We start from the raw sequence: 13,774 nt of genomic DNA, 5'->3' as shown, positions 1-13,774 counted from the left end.
TGTTCTTGTCCATTTTAGAGACTCAGGCTAATGAGGCCTTCGCCATTTGTAATGTTTCTAGGCAACAGGAAGGGAGATGGGAAGATAGAATCACATACGTGTTTTTATAGGCTTACATTCTGAAGTGAGAGTCTTCACATTGCCTCATAATACATGGACAAAAGCAAGTTGCATGGGTACACCTAACTTCAAAAGGATAGGGAAATGGAATCCTATGTGCTTAGAAGGATAAGAATCAGAAATATCTGTGAACAGCACTAGTGATTAATGCAGTTGCCATTTTATTACTTTTTGACAATTGTTTTTAGATTTACCTTTTCCTTTCCTATTCTCTATTGTCATAATCTAGGACTAACCTAAGACAATATGTCTGAATTATCTTCCTACTTTTCTAATTCCTCCTTTCCAATCGACTGAGTATATTTTTGAAAGATTAAATTTCCTGAAATACCATTTTCTTCAGGTTAGTCACTTGCTACAGAAATTGTAATAGCTTCCTACTGATTATCAGGTCAAATTTCTAATCTCTGGACGTATTGCAATGTATGTTACACTTAGCATGCTCATTCCTAGTTTGTTCAGGCTACTTTATACCTATATTTCCCATTTTTCCTACCCATCCATTAGGACACATTTAAAAAAAAAAATTTTTTTTTTTTTTTAAGATTTTATTTGTCAGAGAGAGAGCACAAGCAGGGGGAGCGGCAGGCAGAGGGAGAAGCAGGCTCCTTGTTGAGGACTCGATCTCAGGACCCTGGGATCATGACCTGAGCCTAAGGCAGACACTTAACCGACTGAGCCACCTATATATCCCCACATCTCAGTTCTTAATTATTTTTTACAGGAATCTTTCTTCCAAAATATCAGTGAATATTGGTTTCTTCCCTTTCTTGCCATCCTTAATATTATTCTTTGTGCCTTTGTTTCTGAAAATTGTTCATCAGTAAATATTTAATGTTCCTACCATATGATTTTCTGCTATATGCTGGGCCCTGATCTTAGTGTTGGGGCGGGAGCAGTAAACAAAACAGACAAAGTTTCTCACTCATGGAGTTTATATTTTAGTGGTACAAAACAGACATAAATAAGAATATTAGAGTTAGAGGAGCAGAACTGCTAGGATATTGATAGCAATATTGATATATCTCGTGTAAGGTCAATCACAGCTGTCATGTGGAGGAAGCAAGGAAACCTGGCAACTGCAAGGATGAACTGGAATCCATGAGAATGGAGTGGAATCTGCATTGATTTCTCCCTGGTTCCAAGGGTTCAACTTTGATGAGAGAGGTGATCTGCAGGAGGAGCTGGTCCTTTGTCACAGACCCACGAGTTACAGAAGTTGAAACAGGGGATCTGTCAGGAGTTGAAGAAGGTACAGACCTGGCTGCAGCCCCACGCAGACAAAATGAGCTAGCAGATAATGTGACAACTTGCATAATCCGTAACATTGCCTCATGCCCTGAACTCACCTTCCAAGTATGAAAGTATATGACTGCTGTTTCACGTCCAGCTACTAGGCAAAATGTCTCCTGTGGCCCATGCTAACCTGGAACTATTCAGGCAAGGAAATGGAACTATAGTACTAGCTTAGCTAAGTTAACAAAATAGAAATCAACCACAATAAGTAAATTCTATGAAAATTTAGAGTCAGTAAGTGCTATGGAGACAAAGAAAGGGATGCGAAATGTTTTCAGTGAGGATAGGAATTATAATTTTTTTAAAAAAGCATTCAGGGCAGATCTCCTTGAGAAGGTGCCATTAGGTCAAAAAGACTTGAAGAAGGTGAAGGAATAAAACATGCTGATACCTGGGAGAAGAATATATATATATATATATATATATTTGAGGATTTATTTATTTTAGAGAGAGCATGAGTGGGGGAAGGGGCAGAGGGAGAGAGAGAATCTCAAGCAGACTCCAAGCTGAGCATGGAGCCTGATGTGGGGCTCAACCTCACCCACCCTAAGATCACCACTTGAGCCAAAACCAGGATTCGGACACTCAACCAACTGAGCCACAGGTGCCCTGGAAGAAGAATATTCTAAGTATCCAGTGCTTTCTGAGTGGCACCATATCTGCTGTGGTAGACAGCCTTTTATAAGACTCCCAATGATCGCCACATTGTGTTACTCCCTCTTTTATGTAATTCCCTTCCCTTGAGTGGCAAAGTGATGAGATGTCACTTCTGAGATTATGTTATAAAAGACTGACTTGTTTCTTGCTACCATTCCTTCCCTTGTCTTTTTGAATTTGGATTGCTTGCTCTGATGAAGCAAGCTGCTATATTGGAGAGGCCTATGTGGCAAGGAACAGATGGCCAACATCCAGTAAGGAACCGAGGCTGTCAGACCAATAGCCCCTGAGGAACTGAATGTTGTCAACAACCATGTAAGTGAGATTGGAAGTGGATCTTTAACCATTTGAGCTTTGAGATAACTACAGCCCCAGATGTTGATTGCAGTGCAGTTCTGTGAGACACTGAAGCAGAGAATCCAGCTAAACCAGATAATGTTGTTTTAAGTGAGTACATTTAGGAGTAGTTTGTTATTCAGCAATTAATAACTCATATACATGGCATGTTCAAGGAACAAAAATGAGACTGACTGGAGTGGGGTAACCAACTAGCAAGTGAAGTTAGAAAGGTTATAGGTTTCCTAGGGCCTTACGAGGCATTAAATGATTTTTAGTTTTTGTTTGTTTTTTTGGAGTGAACTTGGTAGCTTTTGGAGAGTTTTGAATAGAGGAGGGACATTTACATGTTAGAATTTACATATTTTTTTCTCAAAGCTCTATTAAGAAGACACAGTGGGATAGGGTTTGAGCAGGGAAACCAGTTAGGCTAGTGCAATGATACAGATGAGAGAATGGTGATGACAGAGAGTGATCCCAGTAGAGGAAATAAATGATTCAGTTCTGGATATATTTTATAATAGAGTTGATAGAATTTGATGATTGGTATAGATCGTAAGAGAAATGGATATAGAATATGAGAAAAATAGCTCAAAGGTTTTTTTGAATATTTGCTAAGATGGGGATGACTTCAGGAATGGGTTTTGGGGAAGTAATACTCAGGAGCACAGTTTTGTACATGTTAAGTTTGAGATACTTTTAGACATCTGAATAGAATTTTGGAGTAGGGAATTTAATGTATGAGTGTTGAGATCTGGTGAGAGGTCTGGGCTGGGAGCTGTCAAAGTGTAGAAGGCACTTAAAGCCATGAGATTGGATGCTAATAACACAGGATTAAAGGGTAGATAGAAAATAGGATCAAAGACTGAGCCCTTGTGTATTCTAAACATTTATCTATTGGGAAAAGTAGCAGGAACCAGCAAAGGATATTGAGAAGTGAGGTAAGGAGGAGAGCCATTGGAGTGTGGTATCCTGAAAGTCAAGAAGAAAGTTTTTCAAATAAGATAGAGTGATCAACTGTTCATCGTATAAATAAGATGGAAGTTGAGAAATCACCATTGGATTTGGCAATATGGAGGTCATTTGGGACCTTGTTGAGAACAGCTCCATAGAGAATGGGAAGAGAATTGGAGACCATGGATTTGGGTAACCCATTTGCAGAGTTATGCTAGAAAAGGGAAAAGAAACGGGGCAGTATCTGGAGAGGGATGTGGGATCAAGAGTGGATTATTTTTTTTTCTGGAGTTGTCACAATCCCAGATTTCAAGATATACTACAAAGCTATAGTAATCAAAACAGTATGGTACTGGCACAAAAAGAGACACATTAATAGGACAGAACAGAGTTCAGAAATAAACTCACACTTTTATGGTCAATTAATCTTAGACAAAGGAGGCAAGATGTACGATGGGAAAAAGAGTCTTTTCAGTAAATGGTGCTGAGAATACTGGACTACTTTCTTCCACCATACACAAAAACAAATTCAAAATCGATTAAAGACCTAAATGTGAGAGCTGAAACCATAAAACTCCTAGAAGAAAACATAGACAGTAATTCTTTTGACCACAGAAACACTTTTCTAAATATGTCTCCTCAGGCAAGGGCAACAAAAGCAAAATTAAAGTATTGGGACTATACCAAAATAAGAAGCTTTTGCACAGTGAAGGAAACCACCGACAAAACAAAAAGGCAACCTACTGAATAGGAAAAGATATTTGCAAATGATATATCTGAATAGGGCTAAATATCCAAAATATGTAAAGAATTTATACAATGTAGGATTCCTGGACCACATTCAGGAGCCACTTGAGTTCTCATAATGAATTTAAGTTCGTTTAAATTAAAATATTAGCGTGATTGTAGATTTTCTCCACACCAAGCTTGGCTGCATAGGTATAGGTGTAAAGCTGATGAGTTGGAACTAACTAAGGTTGAGGTTTGCCAAGAAAGTAAACAAGGTGAGCGGTGGGAAGGGGAATGTATGTAGGGAGGGGTCATATTGATTTGCCATGGAATTTAAACTAGATAAGGAGCCATGATAACACATTAGAATAGTGGGGACACTGAAAATGTGAGTCGGATTAATGAATTTTGAGGTAATGGTGGGTCAAAGGGATTTTGGAGCTTGGGTACTAGAGTAAATGACTCCATGAAACATCTATAATGTATATATTTATTGGGAAGTTTAGCAAGCAACATACTGAGGCCTTTATTGTTTAACATGACCAGTTGTGGAGTTGTCCAGTTGTTCTCTGATCTTAAATTGGCCTTCATCACCTCAAGAGTGATTGCTTAGCTTGATTGTAGAAATGCACATGTCAGTGAGAAGTTGTACACATATTTCATTAAATATTTAAAATCTCAAAAGCCCGACTTTTTCTTTCTTCCCTTCACAGGTGGCTTGTGATCCTTGATCTTTGGTTTAATCTATTTACTAATGAGGCCTTTTTTTGGGGGGCTTGCATGCATTTATGCAAAAGAAGATGATTTATGTAATAATATAGCAATATAGTACATTAAAATGGAAGGTCTTATTACTGTTTTAGAGTATAAACTATATTTGTAAAATATCTAATGCAAGCTATACTACACATATTAAAGCAATTTGAAAATTTAATAATCACTTGCTAAAATTCTGTTTTTCTTTTTATTTTCTCCTATAATACACTTCATAGATGTTTCATGATGTCAGTTACTTTAGTACTTAGACCCCCATTTTTTTCAAAGATTTTATGTGTTTATTAGAGAGGGAGAGAGAGAGACAGAAAGAGAGAGTGAGTGAGTGCACACAAGCAGGGGAAGGGGCAGAGGGAGAGGGAGAGAAAGAATCTCAAGCAGACTCCTAGCTGAGCACAGAGCCTGATACAGGACTTGATCTCACAACCCTGAGATCATGACCTGAGCTGAAATCAAGAGTCAAAGCCCTAACCGACTGAGCCACCCAGGCATCCATCATCCATAAAAATTTTAAATATCTGTGTTAGTGAAAAGATAAGCTTATGTTTATATAAGCTTAATGGAATGAAAATTTTAAGAAGCAACCAATTTTTATAAGGTGCCACTAGGTGGCTCTGTTACCCTATTATTTAGGTCTGTTTAAAACCCTAGAAGGTTTTAACTTAAAACATATCCATTTATTATTGTGCATGAATGTATAAGTGAATGTGTAGATAATAGCATGAAAATGTCATCATATATAATGGTCTACCAAGCTACCCTCTGAACTCCCGCTTTGTATAATATTCATAGTAATATTGAAAACTTAGGTTCTACTAGAAAGGAACAACTTTCCCCTAGACGTAGATTCTAAGAATATGATTGAAAACCACAGACTTTTTTTATATTTGAATTTAATGTATAAGTTTTTAAAATATTGAATTAATCAGGTAAAGATTTAATTCATTTCCTGTTGTCTGAAATATTTAAGTTGATACGTATTTTAATGTGGAGTGTATCAAAGTAGACAATGATTTTGTAGGAGGAATAAAATATTTCTGCCCACTCTACCAGAGAACAAGGATATAATCATATTCATCTTAGCTATAGCAGGACTTGGTTCATGGTACATGCTCGATAAATGTTTGTTGAATGAGGAAGCTGGCATGATAAAGGTGAAAAAAATTTTCTGGGAAATTATACACAATTTTCAAAAGGAAAAATGAATTATAAGTTAGTATTTTAAAGCAAAAATGACAAGTGGTTTTTTTTGGTCCTGGGCACATCTTACCTCCGTCTTTACCAAAAATTTTAAATTGAGGTTCCCCCCGCATATGGGGATATATTTTAAATCTTATAATGGAAATCATATCACAAAGAAAATTTTATGACAAACTTTGAAACTGATCCTTATAGGTCAATAATTGTAATAGGTCTTCACTGTCTTCACAATCTTGGTATTAGAAGTTTATATTCCTCATTAGGTAGTGAGGACTATATTAATGAATTTCTATTTGATTCTCAAATGGCAAGACTTGTATAATTCTCTCTGAAAAATTTTAACTTGAGCTGAATCTAGAAAAATTTTAACATTCCTTTTTTAAAAAGTAAAATAAAATCCTAAAACTATAAAACATTGAAGATGACACAAACAAATGGAAGATATTCCATGCTTGTGGATTGGGAGAACCAATATTATTAAAATATCCATTCTACCTAAAGCAATCTACAGATTTAATACAATCCCTATCAAAATACCAACAGCATTTTTCAAGAACTAGAACAAATAATCCTAAAATTTGTATGGAATCACAAAAGACTTCAAATAGCCAAAGCAATCTTGAAAAAGATGAACAAAACTGGAGGTATCACAATCCCAGATTTCAAGATATAGTACAAAGCTGTAGTAATCAAAGCAGTATGGTGCTGGCCAAAAAACAGACATATAGATCAATGGAATAGAATAGAAAGTCCAGGAATAAACCCAGGCTTTTACGGTCAAGTTATCTGTGACAAAGGAGGCATGAATATGCAATGGGAAAAAGATAGTCTTTTCAATAAATCATATTAGGAAAACTGGACAGCTACATGCAAAAGAATAAAACTAGACCACTTTCTTACACCATGCGCAAAGATAAACTCAAAATGGATTAAAGACCTAAATGTGAGACCTAAAGCCATAAAACTCCTTGAAGAACACAGTAATTTCTTTGACATTGGCCATAGAAACACTTTTCTAGATATGTCTCTTCAGACAAGGGCAACAAAAGCAAAATTAAAGTATTGGGACTATACCAAAATAAAATGCTTTTGCACAGTGAAGGAAACCATCAATAAAGCAAAAAGGCAACCTACTGAATAGGAAAAGATATTTGCAAATTATCTATCTGAATAGGGGTAAATATCCAAAATATATGAGGAACTCATACAACTCAACACCAAAAAATAATCTCATAAAAAATGGGCAGAGGACCTGAATAGACATTTGTCCAAAGAAGACATACAGATGGCCAACAGATACACGAAAAGATGCCCAACATCACTAATCATCAGAGAAATGCAAATTAAAGTCACAATGATATATCACCTCACACCTGTCAGAAAGGCTAAAATAAAAAACACAAGAAATAGCAAGTGTTGGTGAGGATGTGGAGAAAAAGGAACACTTGTGCACTATTCGAAAGGCAAATTGGTGCAGCCATTGTGGAAAACAGTATGGAAGTTCCTCAAAAAATTAAAAATGGAATTACCATATGATCTAGTAATTCCATTACTGGGCATTAACCCATAGGAAATAGAAACACTAATTCAAAAAGATGTGTGCACCCCTATGTTTACTGCAGCATTATTTACAATAGCTAAAATATGAATGAATAGATAAGATGTGCTATGTATATATATATGTGTGTGTGTATATATATGTATATACATATATATATATAAGGGAGTGTTATTCAGCCATAAAAGAATGAAATTTTCCATTATCAACAACATGGATGGATCTAGAGGGTATGATACTAAGTGCAATGAGTGAGACAGAGCAAGACAAAAACTGTATGATTTCACTCATATGTGGAATTTAAGAAACAAAACAAGTGAAGGAAAAAAGAGCAATAATCCAGACTGTTAACTATAGAGAACAAATTGATGGTTGCCAGAGGGGAGGTTGTTGGGAGAATTCTTTTATTTCAATGGGTGAAATAAAAGACTTAAGATGATATATGAGAATACTCAAAGTGATATATTAGATATTTTAGTAGTTTTTAAATTCTGAATAAATTTATAGAAAACTAAGTAGAATTACAACCAGAGAAATGACTTTTATATTTCTCTAATTTAAAACCCTTTTATTTGTATAATAATTTATGTAAATGGAAATGGATAGTATGTCTTAGAAATCAGAAGAATTCTAAAAGAAATCCTTGGAATTCAGTAAATTTGCTAAAAGCAGTAAGAATTTTTGAACACTCATCATTCTTTAGGGCACTGGACAGTAATGATTAAGAAGGTCTAAGGAAAATTATACAACATGAGTAGACAAAAGGGGTTCTGAAAAGAACAGTTAGTTGTTATTATTGCCTCAGTAGGTAATAATCAATGATAATGATAATAGCTAATGTTTACTGAGTACTTACATACTTACTAACTCATTTCATCTTCACAGCAATTGTATGAGGATATACTATTGTTACTTCCTTTTAACAGATGAGTAAATTGAGGTACAGAGAAATAAGTAATATAAGGTTAGATCTGGGATTTGAGTGTTGTGTCACTGGCTCAGAGTTCACATTCTTAACTGGTGTGTTATAAAGGAGGAAAAATGATATTAGGTATAAGATAAATATAAATCTGGGCTCAAATCTTTGACTATGCTTCTTATGTGACCTTGTGAAAGCTATCTATCTTTTTCAAACCTGTTTATTCATTTGTAAAAGGGAGCTAGCTGTATTTCCCTTTTTAGTATTGTTATTAGAATAATTTACTAGAATAATGTGGCAAATAGTACTATTTAAAAATTAGTTTTGTTTTGTTTTACATTTAAACATTGTTTCGCTAATTTTAATTCTTAGGAATGCATTACTATTTAAAGTCTGAATTAGTTTATTGTCGTTAAAAAATTTTTTTTTAAGATTTTATTTATTTGAGAGATAGCACACACGAGCAGGGGGTAGAGGTAGAGGAGAGGGAGAAGCAGACTCCCCGCTGAGCAGGGACACCCCCCCACCCCCCCGCATGCGGGACTCAATCCCAGGACCCTGGCATCATGATCTGAGCCAAAGGCAGACACTTAACAGACTGAGCCACCCAGGCTCATTTGAAGAAATGTCATTTTGAAGAAAGCTCTAGAATTGTAAATTTTTTTTTTTTTTTAAGATTTTACTTATTTATTTGAGAGAGAGAATGAGAGACAGCACGAGAGGGAAGAGAGTCAGAGGGAGAAGCAGACCCCCCGCTGAGCAGGGAGCCCGATATGGGACTCGATCCCGGGACTCCAGGATCATAACCTGAGCGGAAGGCAGTCGCTTAACCAACTGAGCCACCCAGGCACCCTAGAATTGTAAATTTTTGCATGATTGGAGAAATATATATCTTTCTTAATCAAACTTATTGGTTTGTATATTTTTTCTAACACTTAAATGTAAGAAAATATGCAGTTGTTTAAATTATCATCCTTTGCCTTTCCCAGTTTTTATTGCCAAATGAATTCATTCAACCAAGTATTTATTGAACACCTATTAAGTGTCAGAGACTAGATACATAAATGTGGGGGTACACTGATGTAAGAAAACAAATACATCTGCCTTTGAGAAACTTACTTGAGTAGAAGACAACAGATATAATAAAGTTGGTAAATTATATAGTTATGAGATCATAAATATAATGGTAAAAAAATAAAATTCGGGTAATGGGGATCAGGAGTGCAGGGGAGGAGGAAAAAGGATGAAAATTTTATATGTAGGGTTGTCGGTGTTGGCCTTTTCAAAAAGATGACATTTGAACAAAGACCCAAATAAACTGCAGGAGTTAAGCCATGTGGACATTTAAGGAAATGTCAGTACAAAGGCTTTAAAATAGTCAGCAAAGAAGTCAGTGCAACTGTTGCATAATGAGAGAGGGGGAAGAAGAACTGAGGTCATAAAGGCAATGGATGTCAGATCATGTAAGTCGTGCTGTGACTGGAAAGGAGCCTGCTGCAGGATTTTTAATAGAAGATTGCTCTGTGAGAAGATTTACTTTGTGAGAAGGTTACTTTTGGATGTTGAGTGACAGTAGATCATTGGGCACAGGGATGGAAGCAGGGAAGATATCCAAGATAAAGATGATGTTATTTCCAAACAGGGTGGTAGCAGTGGAGTTGCTGAGAAGTGGTAGGTTTTGGATAGACCTGAAGATAGAGCCAATAGGATTCCAGAGTGAATGTGGGATGTGCTAATCAAGAGAGTGACTCTCCTCCTTAGAGATTCCACCAACTCTCCAGGCAATATTATACTCTCAGGGTGTGTCCACCACGGGATGGAACAGATTACTTTGGAGGAAGATCAAAATCTGCAGATGTGTTCCATCTGTAGATTCAAGCCTACTGCATCACTGTGCATGTCCCTAGCTCTTCTTAACTGAGGCTGCGTCTATCAATCTATCAATAGTCAACCCTAGCTGTTGCCTTTTTTTCCATGAGTCTCCATTGTTGCTAATTGAACCTGGGATGTAATGCTTATATAGTGGGAATGAATTCCATGATCCACAACCTGTGCAGAATGTAGTTTTCTTTTCTTTTCTTTTTTTTTTTTTAAGATTTTATTTATTTATTTGACAGAGAGAGACACAGCGAGAGAGGGAACATAGCAGGGGGAGTGGGAGAGGGAGAAGTAGGCTTTCTGTGGAGCAGGGAGCCCAATGCGGGGCTTGATCCCAGGACCCTGGAATCATGACCTGAGCCGAGGGCAAACGCTTAATGACTGAGCCACCCAGGCGCCCCAGAATACAGTTTTCAATAAGTGTCCCCATTCAAGATATATTTCATCACTGGGAACTTTTAAGTCTATTTTAGGAAAGCCCAGTCAAATTCAGGATTCTTCTCTTCCCTTTCTTCCCAAGGTGGTCATGACAATGGACATGAAGTGAGAGGGTGACCTCTGGGCCTCAGCTGTCATTTGTCCTATGCTGGCTTTGGGTGAACCTTCTCAAGTTCCAGCTTTGGTAAGTGGCATCTAGCTTCCGTGGTCTGGGTTCCTCTCATGCCCTACAGTCATCAGTCTGGGCAGATCATTAGGTGTTTTCCTGGTTCTAGCTGCCCAGTCTCTTTGGGTCTAAAAGGGGTGTTAGGGATTTCTGCAGTTTCCATAGAGAATGGGAATTTTATGTTCCTGTGCCACTGTGGAACCTGTGCCTTCCTAGGTCCTATATGCTTAGAACACCATGTGCTATTTGAACTATTTTGCTCCCACACCATTGGTGAGCAGAGTACAGAGAGGAGGTTGCTGCTTTCAGAGTTTTAGATTGAAAGTAGGACACAGCTTTCTCTACTCTTGGATCCTCAGATCGCTCATCCTTTCATTTTCCCAAAACTCACTTTGGTGGCAAGGAGGAAGGACAGGGGGAGAAGAATCTCATTCTCAGGTGTACTTCTCTCTTTTCCCTTTCCAGTATTTTTAAATTTCCAGCCAGGCAACTTCCAGTCTGGGATGGAATGGGAGGGTGATAGGAGGTGTGATCTGGCTTCCCATCTGTTTTCCTTCTAGTCTGTTGTTTATGGTATAAGTCTTGGCTTTTGGTACTTAAATTACTTCCAACTCCTATGCCGGCAGCTCTCACACTTTTTGGTGCGAGGATCCCTTTACATTTTAAAAAATTATTGAGGACTCCAAAGCGTTTTTGTTTGTAAGAGTTATATCTATCAATATTTATTGCATTAGAGATTTAAATTGAGGAATTAAAAAGTATTAATTAATTTAAAAGTAACAAGAGCAAACCTATAATAAGATCATAGTTTTAATGAAAAATAACTGTTTCTCAAAAGAAAAAAAATAGTGAGTGGCGTTGTGTTACATTTTTGCAAATCTCTTTAATGTTTGGCTTAATAGAAGACGGTGGGGTGCTGATATTTATTTTTGCATTCAATCTATTTTGATATGTTGTTTTTGTTGAAGTAGATGAAGAAAATCTGATCCCACACAAATATGTCTTTGGGAAAGGGAACTGTGTATTTATAGCCTTTTCAGATTATTGTGGGTATTTTTCTTTGATACTACACTAAAACTTGAGAAGTGACATTTTCTTAAAAGATATTTGTAATGTAGAATTTGAAACCAGCTCAATAAACTTTTCACATTCTGCTACATTTAAAACTATTAGTTTGTCTTGTCCCAAGAATTGAACTTTTACTATTACAATGATGTACCATGTATAATGAGTCTGTAACCTCATGCATAGGTCATTTGGAAAATACTGGTTCACTGAGTCATGCAGATCTTCCAAATGTTAATACATTTCATTATATAATATTAGAAAATAGTGTTTGTTAATATCACCATCAATCTCTTCACAAAAAGTATTTAAATATTAGTCTGCTGTTAACTTCTTAGTAGCAGATACAAGTTCTACAAACTTTTAATTTTCACTTGAAAGCTCAAATTTTATCATTGGCAATAAATACAGCTAATTGTTTTTCTTGAAGGGACAGGCTCACTTTGTTCATTTTCAAAAAAAATCTTTGCCAATTACTGAAGTCTATATAACCATAGTTCTCTGTCAGTCATTTTTTCAAGTAAAGATGGTGCTCCACAAATGAAGTAGCTAGTTTTCTTTAGTTTAGATATATTGAATAAAAATAAGAAAAAACCCAAAATAACTAGTTCAATTTGCAACTCAGTTGCTCAAGTGCTTTTGCCTGAGACAACTATCTACTTCAGTATGTGGCAGAAGTGCTCTAGGCATACTTCACGTTTTGTCACAGCGAGTATTAAGAAGACAGGTACTCAAGGTTGAAATTTAATAATATATTAATAATTCTTACTGCTTCATCAAGGGCATTCTTAAGTGCAGCTGACTTTTTTATTTTAATGAGTGTGTGTGTGATGGTGAAGAATATAATGACTACTAGTACAGATTGATGTCACTACCTTGATTTATGTTAAAGCACCAGCAGTTTTATCCATTATTGCTATTGCAAAATTGGGGGAAAATCAATAAAATGACAGGAATATAATAAATTAGTATTATTATAAAAATATTTTGACCCTGTAGACCCCCTGAAGGGGACTTGGTTTGGCTAGAGGTCCAAGACTATACTTTCATAACCACTGCACTAATGTACTAAGTAAGGCTATGCATCAAGACAGAGGTCTTACCTATTATTTAATCTGGATAATATCCAGTATCTGATGTGCTGAAGTCAGCTGCTGCTTAGATCTCTTCCTCTGTGCTCTTCCCACCAAACTGGCCACTGTTGGTCCTGAATATTTAGACTTTTTTTTTTTTAAACGATAGATTATTGCTGTTGTGATAAAAATAGTACAGATACTTGGAAATAAAAATTCAAATATTTCTCCCTTGTCCCACAATCTAGTCCCATTTATTATTATTTTACCTTTTCTGTTCAGGTTGTGTTGATTATCTCCATAATTCTGATTATCTTTTACCTTAATTTCTTTGTGTGTCAACTTTAAGCAATATCTGTTGGCTTCCCACTGAAGGATCAGACATTTAGCTCATTTATATTATTCTTCTCATTTATACTTTTTTTTTTTTTAAAGATTTTATTTCCTTATTTGAGAGAGAGATAGAGCATGTGAGTGGGGGAAAGGGCAGAGGAAGTGGGAGAAGCAAACTCCCTGCTGAGTGGGGATGCGGGGCTCGATGCCAGGACCCTGGACTCATGACCTGAGCTGAAGGCAGACACTTAACTGACTGGGCCACCCAGGCACCCCCT

The 13,774-nt window shown here is 36.4% G+C and overlaps 1 long non-coding RNA gene across 1 annotated transcript in view; it reads left to right on the top strand.

Moving 5' to 3' along the window:
• LOC116630249 overlaps window positions 1-13,774 on the top strand; it is a 192,677-nt gene that overhangs the window by 6,246 nt on the left and 172,657 nt on the right. Inside the window, exon 2 of the long non-coding RNA XR_004298898.1 lies at window positions 10,942-11,043. This is a non-coding gene — a long non-coding RNA (uncharacterized LOC116630249). The remainder of the gene's footprint in view (window positions 1-10,941; window positions 11,044-13,774) is intronic.

The sequence above is a fragment of the Phoca vitulina genome, unplaced genomic scaffold, assembly GCF_004348235.1.
Source record: "Phoca vitulina isolate PV1807 unplaced genomic scaffold, GSC_HSeal_1.0 scaffold3, whole genome shotgun sequence".
In the NCBI taxonomy this organism is placed as follows: Eukaryota; Metazoa; Chordata; class Mammalia; order Carnivora; family Phocidae; genus Phoca; species Phoca vitulina.
The sequence above is the reverse complement of the archived record's forward strand: the minus strand, read 5'-3'. Positions and strand labels throughout refer to the sequence as shown.